Source organism: Erpetoichthys calabaricus, chromosome 9 (genome assembly GCF_900747795.2).
Source record: "Erpetoichthys calabaricus chromosome 9, fErpCal1.3, whole genome shotgun sequence".
NCBI lineage: Eukaryota > Metazoa > Chordata > Cladistia > Polypteriformes > Polypteridae > Erpetoichthys > Erpetoichthys calabaricus.
In genome coordinates, this window is record NC_041402.2 from 192,763,279 (window position 1) to 192,782,497 (window position 19,219).

At 39.7% G+C, this 19,219-nt stretch overlaps 1 protein-coding gene and 1 long non-coding RNA gene across 2 annotated transcripts in view; one reads left to right on the forward strand and one right to left on the reverse strand.

Annotated features, from left to right (window-relative positions):
• Positions 1–19,219, reverse strand: part of LOC114657709 (uncharacterized) — a 284,979-nt gene that overhangs the window by 218,831 nt on the left and 46,929 nt on the right. The window lies entirely within an intron of this gene.
• Positions 9,652–11,992, forward strand: LOC127529253 (uncharacterized). Its single transcript, XR_007935919.1, has 2 exons — positions 9,652–11,267; positions 11,395–11,992. It is a non-coding gene; the product is annotated as an uncharacterized LOC127529253 (long non-coding RNA).

Here is a 19,219-nt window from a genome sequence, read left to right on the forward strand (position 1 = left end):
AGAGCAGTAGAATGGTAACGGAATCCAGATTTAGAGACTTATTTAGAAAATGAATAAATCAAATAAGACAACAGACCATTTAACAGTCAAGTCCATTTAACTAAATTTTTTTAAAAACAGTGATCAGACATTTTTTTCTCTTCAAAAGATTTTCTTACACAGGAATTCGTATTATATTGCAAATAGTTTGTTTTTTAGAGATTGCACTCTAGCAGTGTAGTCATTTCCAAGGTACTGGAACACTTTCTGGACCACCAGAAATGTGTATTTAAGGTTCTTGCGATAGTTCATGTTAAAATCATAAAGTGGGCCAAACTGGATTGTAAAGGCATTTGTAAAGTTTCCCAAGTTCTCCATAACCACATCCTCTGCAAGGACAATTACAACATTTATTGCACTGGATGGCAATATTGAAGGGACGCCATTCCTGACCAACTCTAAAATTCTCATCGTAATGTTCCTTGCAGAATTCTACAAAAGACATGAAATGAAATTAGACACTTCATAAAATGACCGTTGTCATGAATATCGCATAAACTGACAAGATATCAAGTTCTGCATATATTAATGCAAATTAAACCCCCATAAAACACCAAACTGATACACCACAAAATGAGAAATCAAATTACCAGGATGTTTTTGAAATTGAGGCCAGCTCTCTTAGGTAGACAGGGAAGACTCAGAAGAACAGTGTCTCTCCTGTGCGCTGTTAAGTCTGTGGTCTGTGAAACAAAAGAAAAACAAAACCAAGATAAGGTTAATAAATGGAGGAAAAAGAGATTACTTAGCTTATGATACACAGATAATACTAAGCTGAAGCTAAAAAGAAAAATCTAGATTAATCTGAAATTGATAAATTGGTAAAATTCCTTTAGATATATTATCTACCTGTATATCCTGTTTGTCTAGGAGATTCTCCATTTCCTCTTGAGCTCTGTACATCATAAGCAAGTCCACAGTAGAAACTGTCCAGTGATGTTAGGAGTGCTAACTTAATGATCAACGCAGGTTATGCATAGAAATTCTGCATAAACCTACGTGTAAGCAAGACAGCGAGTGAGGACTGAGTTAATAAACTGCAGAAACAAACCAAAGGTGTTTAAAGACATTACAGTGACATGTGAAATTTAATACTTACCTGTTCTTCAACAAAATGCCCTGCCCACTTGTTGTTTAATTGTGGATAACATTGGCTGATCCTGTTGCATGGAAAATTTACAATAGCAGCACTGCATTGACTTTTGTTGAGAATTAAACATCTGAAATAAAAACACGACCAAAGCAAAAAGTTATATATTTAGAAGATTTTCAAACAGTAAATTTATATGTAAAGACTCAAAACAAAAAACATAGTGGTGCTTACATTAATCTGATCACTGACAGAGAATGTTAGAAACTAAAGTGAAAGTTCACCTTGGGCAGACATACCCAGTGTTAAATTCAAACTGGATAATGCATCCAACTGGAGTACTGCATAGATGTGCTACAATGTGCGGAGAATGTCATACATATTATTAATAACATTAATCAATTAGAAAGTGATTCTTAATAAAGCAAATATATATTAATCAACTTCCATACACAGTAATGTCAGATCTGCTAGCTATATAACAAAGTAAGGTAAACTCTGTACCAAATGATTATTATTACCCAAACTTTCACTAAAAGAATAACAAAATGCATAATCTTAACTATACTGTTGATTGCTTTATTATATGGAGAAAAAAAATGAAATGGGAAAAGCTTCCAAGGCATGCCTCCATTGTCACACTGTGCAAAGATAACCACTCAATAATACGTGTAAAGTCAACCATCTAGTTTTAAAAGTGTAATTAGCACAACATAAGTGTTATCAATACATACGCACATGCATTAATGCAATTGCCTATGTGTATTATACAAGTTTTATTTATATATATATATTATACACTGCATCTGGAAAGTATTCCCAGTGCATCACTTGTTCCACATTTTGTTATGTTACAGCCTTATTCCAAAAGGATTAAATTCATTTTTTTCCTCAGATTCTACACACAACACCCCATAATGACAACGTGAAAAAAGTTTACTTGAGGTTTTTGCAAATTTATTAAAAATAAAAAAACTGAGAAATCCCATGTCCATAAGTATTCACAGCCTTTGCTCAATACTTTGTTGATGCCCCTTTGGCAGTAATTCCATCCTCAAGTCTTGTTGAATATGATGCCAAAAGCTTGGCACACCTATCCTTGGCCAGTTTCGCCCATTCCTCTTTGCAGCACCTCTCAAGCTCCATCAGGTTGGATGGGAAGCGTCGGTGCACAGCCATTTTAGATCTCTCCAGAGATGTTCAATCGGATTGAAGTCTGGGCTCTGGCTGGGCCACTCAAGGACATTCACAGAGTTGTCCTGAAGCCACTCCTTTGATATCTTGGCTGTGTGCTTAGGGTCGTTGTCCTGCTGAAAGATGAACCGTCGCCCCAGTCTGACGTCCAGAGCGCTCTGGAGCAGGTTTTCATCCAGGATGTCTCTGTACATTGCTGCAGTCATCTTTCCCTTTATCCTGACTAGTCTCCCATCCCCACAGCATGATGCTGCCACCACCATGCTTCACTGTAGGGATGGTATTGGCCTGGTGATGAGCGGTGCCTGGTTTCCTCCAAACGTGACGCCTGGCATTCACACCAAAGAGTTCAATCTTTGTCTCATCAGACCAGAGAATTTTCTTTCTCATGGTCTCGGAGTCCTTCAGGTGCCTTTTGGCAAACTCCAGGCGGGCTGCCATGTGCCTTTTACCAAGGAGTGGCTTCCGTCTGGCCAATCTACCATACAGGCCTGATTGGTGGATTGCTGCAGAGATGGTTGTCCTTCTGGAAGGTCCTCCTCTCTCCACAGAGGACCTCTGGAGCTCTAACAGAGTGACCATTGGGTTCTTGGTCACCTCCCTGACTAAGGCCCTTCTCCCCCGATCGCTCAGTTTAGATGGCCGGCCCGCTCTAGGAAGAGTCCTGGTGGTTTCCAACTTCTTCCACTTACGGATGATGAAGGCCACTGTGCTCATTGGGACCTTCAAAGCAGCAGAAATTTTTCTGTAGCCTTCCCCAGATTTGTGCCTCGAGACAATTCCGTCTCGGATGTCTACAGACAATTCCTTTGACTTCATGCTTGGTTTGTGCTCTGACATGAACTGTCAACTGTGGGACCTTCTATAGACAGGTGTGTGCCTTTCCAAATCATGTCCAGTCAACTAAATTTACCACAGGTGGACTCCAATGAAGCTGCAGAAACATCTCAAGGATGATCAGGGGAAACAGGATGGACCTGAGCTCGATTTTGAGCTTCATGGCAAAAGCTGTGAATACTTATGGACATGGGATTTCTCAGTTTTTTAATTACTTGAGGTTTTTGCAAATGTAAATTTTTTCACATTGTCATTATGGGGTGTTGTGTGTAGAATTCTGAGGAAAAAAATGAATTTAATCCATTTTGGAATAAGGCTGTAACATAACAAAATTGGGAAAAAGTGATGTGCTGTGAATACTCTCCGGATGCACTGTATATATTAAAATGTACTAAGCCAGTACTGGCTTCAAGTTTCTGCTTCAACCAGATTCATCAGTGACAACTGATTACAAATGATCTCAATTAATTAGCTTTTTTTCATCTCTCTTCTCTTATTCTACATTAAGAAAGCATAGCAGCATGACTTTTATATTTATAAGACATTTAGGAATATTTCCATTTTTGCTAGAGATTTAAATGCTTAACTCTCTTTTGTTGATTTCATTATATTTTGCCTTTTGTGCAGTTTGCTCCCTTCATTGTATCTTAATAATGACAATTAAAAATGACAGTCCGGCAAACAACACTGAATAATTAAAGGCTTAACTACTTTTGTGTCAGACCTTAGAAAATAATGAATTATAGAATTAGAATAGTTGGGAAAAATAGAATAAAAATCAAGATGAAAACATTGTTAAAAAAGGAAAAAAATATACATTATTCCCATATAACTGCTTTGTACATTTTAATACACACACGCACAGACACAAACACACACTCGCATACATATATATATTGTCACACACGTGCGCATAGGAGGCAGCTAAAGTTCTTGAGAAAGGGCAGTTCCAAGACATATCGGGATGTGGCAGAGTGCACCGACTCTTTTTCTCCCTTGCCTGCAGACCATTCACGGGAGATCTCACCTGGTCCTCTTGACGTCACTTCTGGGACCGAGCCAATGGAAGGAGACCTTGCCGGCTCCGGCCCCTGTGATGTCACGTCCAGGCTCGCACCAATGACAGAAGACCTTCATGAGCCCGACCCCTTTGACTTCACTTACTGTCTTCCCCTTTAAAAGTCTCCACCTTTTCCCTGTTCCCTCAGTTCTGTTTTGGACTTGGTTTTGTGCACATCAGTGCTGAACCAATGCCAGGCAGGGTGCCAACCCACCACAGGACACGCACACAAACACACCCATACACCAAGCACACACTAGGGCCAATTTAGAATCGTCAGTCCACCTAACCTGCATGTCTTTGGACTGTGGGAGGAAACAGAGCACCGGAGGAAACCCACGCAGACATGGGGAGAACATGCAAACTCCACACAGGGAGGACCAGGGAAGCGAACCCAAGTCTCCTAACTGCGAGGCAGCAGCGCTGTCACTCTGCCATTGTGCCGCCCCATATATATATACTGTACATTCTGTCAGTTAGTCACCATTTCCTCACATACTCCATAACCTTTATTCTGTCCTGTGCTCACCTATTCTTGCCTACTCTTGCACTTTGCCTGTGCTAATCTGTCATTTATTCTCTTGCACTTGCTCATTCACACCACCTGTCTCGATTCAGCCCTCTCCAGACCGCACTAATAATGACGGAATGGCAGCGCTACCCTACAGGAATTTCACCTGTGTTCTCCAATCCACGGCAGTAACGACAGGTCTTTACAGTATCCAACCCACTATATCCTAACACAGGGGTCACGGGGGGTCTGCTGGAGCCAATCCCAGCCAACACAGGGTGCAAGGCACCACATACTATTTAGGATCGTCAATGCACCTAACCTGCATGTTTTTGGACTGTGGGAGGAAACTGAAGTACACCGAGGAAACCTACACAGTCACAGAGAGAACATGCGAAACCCACTGCGCCACCGTGCCACCCTCCACCAGTATTTAATAAAGAGACATTCAAAAGGTTTCTGTACTTTTTTAAAAAACTATATTTATTAAGAATTTCAAAAACAAATGGCATCACTTTTTCACATAGTCACCTTCCTTTGAGATGCAATTTTCCCAGCGTCATACCAACTTGTTAATGCCATCAGCAAAAAAACGTTTTCGGTTGAGCGCGTAGCCACTGATTCACCGCTGCTTTCACATCAGGGGCCTCATGTATAAACGGTGCGTATGCACAGAAATGTTGCGTACTCCCGTTTCCATGCTCAAATCACGATGTATAAAACCTAAACTTGGCGTAAAGCCATGCACATTTCCACAGTAACTCATACCTTGGCGTACGCAATTTCTCCGCTCGTTTTTTGCAGACTGGCGGCACCCAGCATCAAAGCAATGCTACTGTTCCTGTGTGGTTACCCTTTCTTTCTTAGATTCACATTACTGACGTGGCTTTATAAATGCACTGAAACTAACTGCATATTGTTTATTAGTGTAATGCATCTGATTGTAATTAACCTGTAGCAATATAATGGTCCAGGGAATAGCCATAGTATTACAAATACCATAACTGCTTTAGCGTTGTTACTCTCACTGCATCTTCTTCTCCTTTTAGCTGCTCCCGTTAAGGGTTGCCACAGCAGATCATCTTTTTCCATATTACTCTCACTGCACCACTCAGAGTATTTTTATCACTGTATCTGAGTGGGGAATCACAGCAGCAGCTGATTGGAAAGAGAATTATCAGGAATACAGCATGAATCAGACGCTGCCTCAGCCACGGCAAAACGCTTCAAAGCCTTTCCTGTATCAAGTCGTGGTTCAGAAAAAGTTTCATCCCAAGAACTCTAAACGCACTCAGTCAGTCCATCAAGTGCTCCTTGTAGAACTGTTTGTACTTATAAGTACAATCACCTCACTGTAAACTTGCACAACCTGCGCCACTTTATAAAGCGCGTATTTACATATGATGAAGATATCATTTCTAAGATGAAATGCTGCAAAACATGTTGATTATATTATACAGATAAAACTTTAACTTCATTTATATAATCAGTATTGTTAATAATTAAACATGTGAGGACACGGTGCCACAGTGCTAGCTAGTTCATGGATTGTTCCTGCCTTGCGTTATATTATTGTTGGTGCTGACGCGACACTGGAAGGATAGACGGATATAATAATTAAACATGTACTATGAACATATTTCAATGTTCCTTAAAAGTTTTTTGAAGAATCGGCGTTTTAAGCTTACAGATGGCTTCACGTCTATTATAGAGCTGATTGTGTGGCGATTGGGTATTTTGGAGAAAGAAAAGTAAGGACAGAAATTGGAGGTTAGTATGTTTGAAAGAGACAAGTACTTCTGTAATAAATTATTTCATCGAAGGTCGCGCATGGCACAGCAAGCCTCTTGCGTGAGGGACATGAACAAGCACTGTGCCACAGTGTTCCCATGTTTAATAACATGCTTTCATTCATATCATCATGAAAAAGATATCACGTATACATCTCAGTATTTTAATTATTCAGAGAGCTGTAATATCACGAATGCAATGGATTATGTGTCCTGTTTGAGAAAGAGAAAGCCCATTTAAGAAGCACGTAGTGATTCACACACAGAGCACAAAGAAGATCAAATACAGAACAAAGCATTTAACGTGCTACTTTAATTACGATGGGGATTTGAGAAACTAGTAAATTAAACGATTTTAAGATGAACTTTACGATGTTCTACTTTAATGGCAAAATAAACTATGTGATTAAAGTGGAAATTTCGAGATTAAATTTGGCATTTCATGCTTTTTTTCCCACTGTGTGCCTAGTTTTTTTTTGTCTGTAACCTAATAAGCTTTCATATGACACTCGGACGGTCTGCTACGACTCGCCTTTTCACGGCGACTTTGATATTTGACTTCTTTTTTTATTTCGGGCACTGTGCGACTTTGTGAACTTGAGCTATTGAGTTTCTCCGACACTATGTCACTTGATCAACTTCATTTTGTTGTTTATATCACTGTTTAAACCAACAAATAGTACGTTTTTCCTTTGCCTCCACTTGGTATTCGCTGAAATTCTTATATTTTTCCCCCGTGCTTTTCCCATTGTCTTTTCACAGAAGGCTGAGCTTAAGGGCTATTTATATTGATTTGCATATTCAAAGAGGCGTGATTCTGGGAGGAGTTGGGGTGGGACAGAAGGCGCATGCATGTGCGTTACTTTTCAAGCTGATCGGGATTTATGTAGTGGAAGAACGTGAAAGTTTGCGTACGTACAGATTCCTGCATCTGGATTTTTCTGTGCGTACGCACATTTCCGCTTTTGTGCTTATGCCATGTTATAGTGTGAGTTCTACGCACGGCGTTATACATGAGGCCCCAGGTTCCTGACACCAGTGGGGTGGCTAGGGGGCGGGCGGGAGGGGGCGGTCCGCCCGGGGTGGCACATTTTTGGGGCGGGCATTATTGGCCAAAAGGCTTGGAATACTTCACGTGTAAGCAGCAGGGTTCGGAAAACTATCACTCATGAATGAAAAAAGTCAAATTCTCTGATTTTCATCCATAAATTCTTCAAAAATCATTTTCAGACGGTCCTTCTGTGAATAAATACAACTCCGAGGTACTGGAATTTTCTACGTTTTACTTGGAGTCTTCGTTACGTAACAAACAGTGCCATGTCTTACGGAGCACACCTCCAAAACACTAAAAGAAAGCTTTCCCTAATCAGTTCATCTCCTGCCTATTTATGACAGCGAACTTACTCCATATATACGGAGGACAACGCTTTGATCGTCGGTTCAATTGCTGCCTCGGTGTTGCTGGTCGAAGCCCATTTGGACCCCTAGGTGGGGCTCCACCCCTCGTTGTCTATAGTGAGGTGTCAGGATTAGACTTCGATGACCGCTGTCCGATAGGGGGTGATCAAGGATCCCCCTCGGTGTTCCGAGAGCGTGCGCCTGTCTATTCGCGTATTGGTGCCCCTGTGAATATAACTCGACCTTTACGGAGCGGGCGCTCCTTAACTTACATAAACTGCCTCACCTGTATTGACCAGTTCAGGCTGTAATCAACATTCCGAATTTTGTTGGTGTGGGCGCCCAGTGCCGCCCCATATCTAAATTCTTCACTGTGTGCTGGAACCCGCGCGCTTTAGCGGTTTTTTAGGGACACCAGCATTAAGCACTGCGCCACTCCACACTATAGGCAATAAACCAGACAGTATACGACTCGCCATTAATCCTTATGGTATCAAAAATTGTCAATTGAAAATCAAACAAATGGGCCAGACAATTGTGATTTTTCTAAGTACACTACTCTGTTCCTGAAATGAAAGCCATTTAAAGCGAAAACACTCGATTCCTTGTCATCGAGCTCATCTGCAGGTTCGTTCAGGGCGGAGTCCACACCGTTCTTCCTTTATGTGTCTGTTTTAAGGCCGCGCCGTCAGAGTTCACTTTAGTCGTCTTCCACCGTTTCTCCTGCACTGCAGAAACTGACTGATTTCGACTTTGATTGATGTTTACCTCAAATATTTGTAAGTGTTTTTAAGTTTATAAGGATGAAAAATAGCTTGTGTATATATATACGAAGGATGTTCAAAATTTTCCGCACCTTTATATTTTCGTTGGAAAGGTGACGATGTAGAAAACTGATGTAACTTATTTTTAAAAACTCTTAATAAATAGAGTTAAAAAAGTGCGGAAACCTTTCGAACGTCTCTCATATATGAACAGCGATGGGCAAAAGTAGGTTTACTGTTGTGAGCACTCGAAACAGAGTTTATTCTTATACTAATATTTCTTTTTGAATTTGTATCATAATGTATTTATTTGTTAGCGACCTGTATCTTACGCGCATGCCATCGTGATATTGTTTTGAGTTGATTGAGCTATTGTAATAATCATAACCTGCATGTCTTTTTTCCATAAGGACAACTGTAAACCTCTTGCCCAACCCTGTGTGTATATATTTACGTGTGTATGTTTGTAAATACAAATTTAATTTTTTTTCCTGTCAGGTTTAAAACTTGGTCCTTTATCGTTGGTTAATACACAGCAAAATCTTCAGTGTTGTTTAGTGTTGTTTTTTCAGAGTTTATTTTTTCCGAGTTAACAAGTGTTGATTCTGGTGTTGACTTGAGGCTCTCAACACCTGTAGTGTTACACAGTGTTTGCACTCAGTGTTATTTCGGGGAGTAGGTATACATTACACCGCCAAAGTGTAGATTTGATTTCCGGCAGTGCAGCAGCACTTCCCTTTTCTTAAACTGTGGTCATTAATGAACACACTGCGAGAATGGCCAATACATTAATGTGAGAATAATACTTATTTTTAACGAACTGATTACTGAAAAACGATTGATTGTCAATTGTTAAATTGTTACAATAACAAGCGTAATGCAATGTTATGCTTATAACTGAGATTTATATATAATATAATATAATATAATATAATATAATATGGCTGGTCTTCTTTTCTTTTCTTTTCTCTCGGGGATGAATATTTTTCCAAAAAAACAAAGCAATGATTCTAACCTAAATTAACATAAAACGTCTGTGGCTGTATGCTGTCACCGCGTGTTAGCTGTCTCCAACTGCGGCGACTAACATCTATTTTCTGAAAACAGCTATTTTCTGAAAGGCACAAAAATCAATGGTTTCACACATCGATCAACATAAAACATCTGTTTGTTCGCTTCCCGGGTCTTCCCTGTGTGGAGAGCGCTTTGAGTAGTGAAAAAAGCGCTATATAAATGTAAAAGAACTAATTAAAAGAATTATGTCACCGTGAGACGCAATCTGGATTGTACTGAGCCCCTCGTGTACCTCATGTGGACAAAAGTCGACATCTGCCCTAAAACACTTCCCTTCCTCACCATCTTCCACTTAACGCCTTAACTCTTCCACTTAACACTTAACTCTCTTCTCCGTACAGGTAAAGTAAAGTTACATTTTCGTATTTATTCTTTTTGTGTAAGATTGTATGCATTTTCATTGTTCTAGTATACGATTTTATGCATGAAGTGCGGTTATAAAGGTTTAAATAAGCAGTCATGGGGTTCGGGAACGGATGAATCCATTTTACATGATTTGGGGAAAATGGTTTCAGTTTTTAAACAAATCGGTTTCTGAAGAGCTTTTAGGAAAGAATTTATAATCGACATCCGAGGTTCCACTGTATTTCCTTATTTATTTTTTTGTGTATTAAATTAATTATATAACCATTTACTTATTTCAATGCCTCCGACAAGTTACGAAACACACCTTGAAATTTAATTATTCATAGATTTATTTATCTGCGTATTTATTAATTTTGACCAAAATATGCCTCCATATTAGATATATTTATGTTCTTAAATAAATATTGAATGTAGCAACAACAAAGTTGAAAAATTTAATGACAGTTTAAGTTGCTTTAGCCAATATATTAAACTGTTCTATCTAGCTTGTTAAACAACTGCTCTCTCAAAGCTAAGATTGAAGTTCTTTCATGAGGTCTCATCATGCTAGTGAAGGTGAATTACCTTCAGGTGAAGAAATACATCAAATTGCAAGATGGGTTCACATTTGAGGAGTTTCTAAACATAGGTAAATTTGAATTTAATTATGTCTGATTTGAAAAGTTAATTTTATTGACATTTATAACCAAATTTATCTTGTTTTAGTAAAAAACAAATTGGGCTTACAGCCAACAATGCACTTCAAATCTTTGATGAGACAGATACTAATGTGGAGGAAGATGTTTTTCAAGAGTTGGTTCAGAGCAACCCACAGATATGCTTCACAGTAAAATGTCCTCCACAAGGATTTTTTGCTGACCTGGATTTTTCCGGTGGCATGTAATGTCTTTCTGAAATGCTCAAATTTCTTTAGATAGATAGAGATAGAGATAAATAAAATATTTGAAAATTAATCAATATTGATCTCCCCTTTAAAAAAAAAAAAAAAAAGAATTTTCACCCACAGCTACCTCAACACCAATGCGCTGATAGACTTTCAAACTCCAGTGATGTAGAAAGGTTAGAGAGAACCCAACTGAACCCGTCTGCAAGCTCAAACTCTAATAATGGCAGAGAAATCACAGGTGCTGAAAAGGCAAAACAGGTGAACGTGGATAAATCTGCCTTCATGGATAACATTTGTGTGTGATGTCATCATACCATTCCTTCATATATAATATAATATAATATAATAAAGATAAATTATATATATATATATATATAATACCTAGGTTGTTCAAAATGCCCTGAAAGCGAAACCTGGTGGTTTGGATGTTCTCAAAGAATATGAGTTAACTAAAACACTGAAGCACAGCATGAGACGACAGCTTGTTAATGTTCTTATTAGCCATATGACAGAGGTTCATGGGTAAGCTATCGGAGAATTAATAAATCAACACAATATCAAGCTTGCTTTGCCTCTATTCATACAGATATGGAGGTTTAAGTTTTGTATAAATGACGAAGTTCTATTTAATCTTATAAAATTTTTTGGGAGGATTCCCACCTGTAAACAGAGAGAGACATATGCCTAGCACTTATTTTTGTATTTATTTATTTATTTATTTATTTATTTTTACTTAGTCCTGTATATAGAATAGTTTGCTGTGCTCAATGTTACAGACCAGTGTTTACACCAAATGATTAATAGCTGCTGTAACCTACATGTACAAAAATGTAAATTAACACTTGGATCCCCTGTATATTGACACTGAGACCAGGCTTTTTTATATATTTAAATCATTTTGGATGGGAAACCTGCTTTTTTGTTTTATAGGTTTTGAAATATCGTGTAAACTATTTTGTTTAATAAAACCAGCATTTTGAAAAGTCTTGATTACTGTGCTTTTTTTAATCTGGTGTATAATGTGTGTACATTAAATTTTCCATTAATGAGACATTAGCTTCTAAAATAAAATGAGGTGCACCAACTTAATATTGCATCTAAAATAATAGGATATTCTAACACTCACTGAGAGTAAACATATTGTCACTCCACACTTGTCATGTGTTGAAATCAACACCTTAAGAGTTACTTTTTTAACACCAGCAGAGTGTCTTGGGAATTTAGTTTACACCAAGTGCATGTTCAACACACTTCTGGTGTTAAAAAAATGAACTCTTACAGTGTTGCTTTCAACACCTGAAAGTGTCACAAAATATAGTCCTACACAAAGTGTAAATTTAACTCGATTTGGTGTGGACCTATATAAACTCTGAAGAAGTGTTAAAATGAACTCTGTAGGTGTGAATGTAACACTTTGGATTTTGCTTTGTAGGAGTTTCTGCATTCCTTCCTGCCTTCTTTCACACAAAAGGTCAGTCACTATGGACGCCCACGATGGGCAAAAATTGGTACTCTTTACGGTGCAGTATCTCATGCTTCCATTTGCCCACCTCTGCAATAAAAAAAACAAACGTGGTTCGGCGTTTTCCATATACCGCAATACCTCCTGGATAATGGAACATACGGTTAAGTCCTTTCGAGGAGCTGACTAGTAGAACTGCAGATTCTCTCAAACTGAAGGAGACGCCCAAAGGTTACAGATGATTTTTTAAAATGTCAGTTATTTTCCAGTTACCTGGTAAAGATATCCTAATGGTAATATACATGCGTACGAAATAATATACAATGGCATTCAGAAAGCTTCCACACTTTTTTAACTATGTTTATTAAGAACAAGTAACGGCGCACTGCACAATAACGTGCAGTGAATACACTTGACTTGAGTATTTCTAGTTTTCATTCTCTCTTTTTCTGTACGTTTAGCATTTGTTTGCTCAGAGGTTGATGCACTTGCTGCTTCCTGAACAGATCTTCTTTTCTCCACCCTAGCAGCCCGCTGCTTCTCTTCTTCTGTCAGCATGCTGCTGCTTTGCACTAAGGAGATTGGGGAAGATTGTGAGTTCGCTTCCCGGTTCCTCCCTGTGTGGATAGCACTTTGAGTACTGAGAAAAGCACTATATAAATGTAATGAATTATTATTTATTATCTTTTCGCGGTAAAACTTATTAAGTTAGTTTTTGTGTTGCAATTACTTAGTATGTTTTTCTTAATTTTTCACTTAAGCTGGCACTTAAGTGTTCAATCTGCCTCAAGAATGATTTAAGATATGAAGGGGTAAGGGAAGTGAGCACGAAGGTGGTAGGGAATGAGAATGGTGTACGTACGCATGCGCTGCACGGCCGCCCTGCTGTGCACTGCCGAGAGTTGATTCTACAATAACATAAAATAAAAATAAAAACAGTAATAATAATAATATATTTTATTTATATAGCACCTTCCCCATGCTTAAGGCACTTCCAGAATATAAGAAGAACGGCAGGGTATACAGTATGGGAAAATTGGGATTAATAAAGTATCTCTATCTATCTATCTATCTATCTATCTATCTATCTATCTATCTATCTATCTATCTATCTATCTATCTATCTATCTATCTATCTAGCATTGTACAAACCAGATAAATAAATAAAGAAGATTATGACAATGAATTCAGAGAAAAAAAGCCTAACAGACAACATAACTGATGGTCTCGCACACACACACAGGTTACATGAGCATCTTGACAGAGAAGTAAACTGAGAGAAGGGTGATAAAGTCAAGTAGAGCTAAAAGCCTTCCTGAACAAATGAGTTGTTTTTTAAAAGAGTTCATGGAGTCAGCTGACCTGATTAATTTCGGTAGGTCATTCCAGAGTGTGGGCGCTATATTCGTACAGCTGAAGGCCCTGCTGTCACCCATGGAGTGTAGATTAGTGTGGGACACAACAAGATTGCCAGAATCAGAGGATCTTAGTGGGCGGACAGGCACATAGTGATGGAGAAGGTCACTGATGTAGTTTGGCGCGAGGTTATTTAAGGCTTTGTAGGTTATTAGTAGGATTTTATATTCAATTCTGTAAGACACAGAGCCAGTGAAGACGGAGCAGGATGTCTGTGATGTGCTCACTGCTGCTGCTCCATGTCAGGACTCTTGCAGCTGAGTTTTGAATAAGCTGGAGCTGTGATAGAAGATTAGAAGGGGCACCTGCCAGTAGGGAATTACAATAATCGATGCGGGATGTGATAAAGGCATGGAAAAGTTTCTCAGCATTAGAGAAGGAGAGGAAGGAGCGAACACGGGATATGTTATGAAGGTGAAAGTAAGAAAGTTTCTTAATGTGATTTATGTGGGCGGAATTAGAGAGGGAGGAATCAAAAATGACACCAAGATTTTTTACAGTAGAGGCAGGTCTGATGAGATCACCGCCAAGATGGACTGGGAAGGAGCTCATTTTATTAAGTTGCATTCTAGTCTCAATTTGCAGGAGTTCAGTTTTGTTGCAAATTAATTTTAAAGAGTTCTGCTCCATCCAGGTTTTAATTTCACTAAGGCAGGTTGTGAGCTGAGAAAGCTCTGATGAAGTTCCACTTTTAACACTGAAGTAGAGTTGAGTATCATCTGTATAAAAATGACAACCCAGTCCATAGCTACGTATAATATGGCCAAGGGGAAGCATATAAATACAGAAGAGAAGAGGGGCGAGGACAGAGCCCCGAGGAACTCCTTGTGTGACTGGTGCTGTGCTGGATCTGCTGTTACCAAGACTGACAAACTCTTACCTATCAGTCAGATAGGACTTGAACCACTGGAGGGCAGTGCCCGAGATACCCAGCATGTTCTCCATTCTGGACAGTAGAATGTCATGTCTGACCTGAGTGTCAAATGCTGCGCTGAGGTCTAATAGAATTAATATGTTGGTTTGTCCAGAGTCTGCTGCCATAAGCAAATCATTGGTTACCCGTAGCAGAGCAGTTTCACAGCTGTGCCGCGCCCTGAAACCAGACTGAAAGGGTTTCATCAAATTATTAGAGGTTAGGTAATTGGTGAGTTGGGAAGCTACAACACGCTCGAGAACTTTTGACAGGAAAGGTAAGTGGGAAATAGGCCGGAAATTGTTAAGATTGTCAGCATCAAGGCCAGACTTTTTTTAACATTGGGGGTTACAGAAGCAATTTTAAAAGTGAGCGGTACAGAGCCAGTGTCAAGGGATGAGTTTATTATTGTTGTAACAGTCGGGATAATGGCATGAAGGCAGGATTTAAGTAGTGTGCTGCGGATGGGGTCCAGTACACAAGTAGTCGTAAAAAAACCATCACCCCGAAAGCGGATAATAGAGGTCACGTAGTATATTTGCACTAAATTTCAATACAATAGGTGAATAAGTTTGCGAGCTACAGGTGATTTAAAATCCTGGACAGACAAATTAACAGCCATAGCGTATTATATAAGAAGATTTCAAAAACAAATTACGAGCACTTTTCTACATAGTCACCTTCGTTTGCGATGCAGTTTTAACAGCGTCTTACCAACTTTTTAATGCCCAATTACTACTCCTTCCGCATTCACCGTCCAATGAAAATATAAAAGTGCGGAAGCTTTTTGAACGTCCCTCGTATTTCTGCCTAAATAAATTAAAATAAAAAACGTCAAGTACTTCTATCTCCACTGCCGTTTTATTTCTAGATTTGTTTCATTGTGGCACAAATGTCCTTCTCTAAAGTATTACATGTGTTCCGATCTTATTTCGTGTGCTCCCTTGCTGTTTGTTCCTCATTCAGCGGTTTATCTGTGAATCTGTTCGTTTAACGCGCTTTACCAGTTTTTGTATTTTATACTGGCTAGTGACTTTATTTGTTTCTGGTGTAAACCGTGAGTGTTAGAAATTAACTGAAGAATCTGCGTTACTGTTTGCTGAGTTATTAATTAGTATTACGTTGTAATTACGTTGCGCCGTACTTCATATCACAAGTTTATGTAATTGTACTTAAGTTGGATTCATTGACGTGCAGAGGAGCTGCGGTGCAGGGAACAGAAAGTGATGCTGGGGGGCTGCGGGTCGTGGAAGGTTAAGTGAAAGACAGTCTAAAATATATAAAGTCCAGGACCGGCTCGACCACGTCTGCAAACAGGCAGCGTCCTGCACTCTAGTAGCACTTCACTGGCTTCTGTGGTTCTTCTTAGAGAATATGCTTGCAGCAGAGCCACTTCATTATGTAATTAAAATGGGCTCTTTGGTCTTTGCAAAGCTTCCTGAGATACAAATTAGAAATCTGTATTGACTACAGTAGGCTGCTTAGCAGGAGAGAACAGCAAGAAAATCGGAACTGAGCCTTAATGATTGCATGCGGCGCGAGTCCTTTAAAATCATAAACCCGTTGGGACTGTATAAAAAATATTGTCTCTATTTATGGTTATTTATGGAATCTATTAATGGATCTAAATAAATAAAGGATTTTTCTGGAACCTATGGTTGTTATTGGGAACAAAAATAAAAAGGTTCCCGTAATGGCGTCGCGCTAAAGAAACATTCTGGCATCTTCATTTTTAAAAGTAATAGGGCGGCAAAGTTTTTATGGGCCAGTATTTAATTAACTGCAATCAGCGGCGGATCAACCATCATGGCATCTGCCCCCCTGCAAAGTACAGTTAAAGAAAATCAGGATTCACTGAACTCGGGATAATTCAGTTCCAGAAAACCTTCAGCGAATCCAAAGATGCTTATCTGGAACAGACTGAGCCATAGCTATGCAGAGGGGGCCTTGGGCGAGGGTCATATGCGGGGCCGAGAGCCATAAGTGTAGGCTAGATACCGTACCACCACGCTCACGGGCTTGTTCGCCTCTAATGCTGTACGCCTTATTATTGTTAAAAAAACATAGATAGATAGATACTTTATTAATCCCAATGGGAAATTCACAAATTGCCTTATGTAGGTACCATTGGCCGTTTGATTACATTACGTATTGTAATTGTTCTTATATTGGTTTAGTGGCCTTTAACCAACTTAATTAATGATTCAGAAACATTTGCACGCAAAATTAACAAACTAGATAACAGTCGTTTCTGCTGAACCGGCTGGAGTCGGCAAATTTATTTAATTATGGAGAACCAGAACACTTGTAATAAAACGTGACAAAAGAATCTCCTATTGCGGGGCCTGGGGCGATTGCCCTAGTCGCCACCCCCAAAGGCCGCCTCTGAGTTATGTGATCCGCGAGGAAATTACTAGTCCTGCCCTCCTTATTTTTTTGCACGTTCCATAAAGAAAGATATTCGGAAATATGGAACAATAAAATAACAAAATAGAACGACTTTGCATATCGTTCAAAACGTATCCGCTCTTTTTTTTTTTTTTACCTGTAAGAATGTCAAAAAACATGGCACTGGTTTGAGCTCCTGCAAATGAAGACAGTAGCAGACTGTGGCTTCAGATTTACACTTGTGGTTAAGTAAAAGAGGGAAAAACAAATGTCAGCAGAGCTTCTACAGTTGCCTCTTTTTCATTCTGTTGATACAAGTGACTACCTGTCTGTGTTTATAGCTTTCTGATTATACAGTCATATGAAAAAGTTTGGGAACCCCTCTCAGCCTGCATAATAATCGACTCTCCTTTCAACAAAAAACATACCAGTGGTATGTCTTTCATTTCCTAGGAACATCTGAGTACTGCGGTGTTTTCCGCACAAAGATTTTTAGTGAAGCAGTGTTTAGTTGTATGAAATTAAATCAAATGTGAAAAACTGTCTGTGTAAAAATGTGGGTCCCCTTGTTATTTTCCTGATTTGAATGCCTGTCACTGCTCAATGCTATAAATGTTATAAAGTTTCAGCATAACTTCCTTACACTTGTACTCCACACTTCAAGGTGCTATATAACCTGACAGTCTGTTAGCCTTCTTGAGGGTTTCTAAACACTGACAGTTGATAGTGTTTAGACCACTATGACTCCTAAATCCTTCTCATAAGGCGTACTTTCGATTTTCAGACCTCCCATTGTGTACTCAGACCTCACATTTTTATTTTCTATGTTTAATTATTTATTTATTCATTTTGATATTTAGCATTTGGTACACTGCATTAATCTCCAAAGGGAAATTGTCTTTTTCGCATGACTTTTGGGGGGTCAAAGTGCAGGCCCAGCCATTATTAACAGCCCTGGAGCACTTTTCAAGTTAAAGGTCTGCTCAATGCACAACGGAGTAGGATCCCCTCTGGCAGTAATGGAATTTGAACTGACAGCCTTCCAGACACCAGCACAGATCCTTAGCCTCAGGTCCACCACTTTGCCCTATTATTTTTATATTTGATAATATTTTATATTTTTATATTTATATTTACTGACATTGAATATGCAAGACTGTATGCTGCCTAAGTCCCTCTATGATGATTCAACGGATACTCCATTACATGCCAATCCCCCTATCCTGGTATCATCTTGTTACTTATATCCATCCATCCATTTTCCAACCCGCTGAATCTGAACACAGGGTCACGGGGGTCCGCTGGAGCCAATCCCAGCCAACACAGGGCACAAGGCATGAACCAATCCCGGGCAGGGTGCCAACCCACCGCAGGACACACACAAACACACCCACACGCCAAGCACACACTAGGGACAATGTAGAATAGCCAATGCACCTAACCTGCATGTCTTTGGACTGTGGGAGGAAATCCACGCAGACAAGGGGAGAACATACAAACTCCACACAGGGAGGTCTCCTTACTGCGAGGCAGCAGCGCCACCATGCCGCCCTACGTGTAAAATGTGCATGATAATAATGGGTTCCAGGAAACAAACCCCGGGCAGGGCACGTGCGCGCACACACACACACACACACACAGGACAATTTAGAATCGCCAATGCATCTAACCTGCATGTCTTTGAACTGTGGGAGGAAACCAGAGCACCCGGAGGAAACCCACGCAGACACGGGGAGAACATGCAAACTCCACGCAGGGAGGACCCAAGAAGCAAACCCAGGTCTCCCAACTGCGAGGCAGCAGCGCTACCCACTGCGCTACCGTGCCACCTGTTACTTATATACTTATCCAAATCCATCCATCCATTATCCAACCCGCTGAATCTGAACACAGGGTCACGGGGGTCTGCTGGAGCCAATCCCAGCCAACACAGGGCACAAGGCAGGAACCAATCCTGGGCAGGGTGCCAACCCACCGCAGCTTATCCAAATCGTTTGTCTATATTAAAAGTAGGAGCAGCCCCAGCACTGC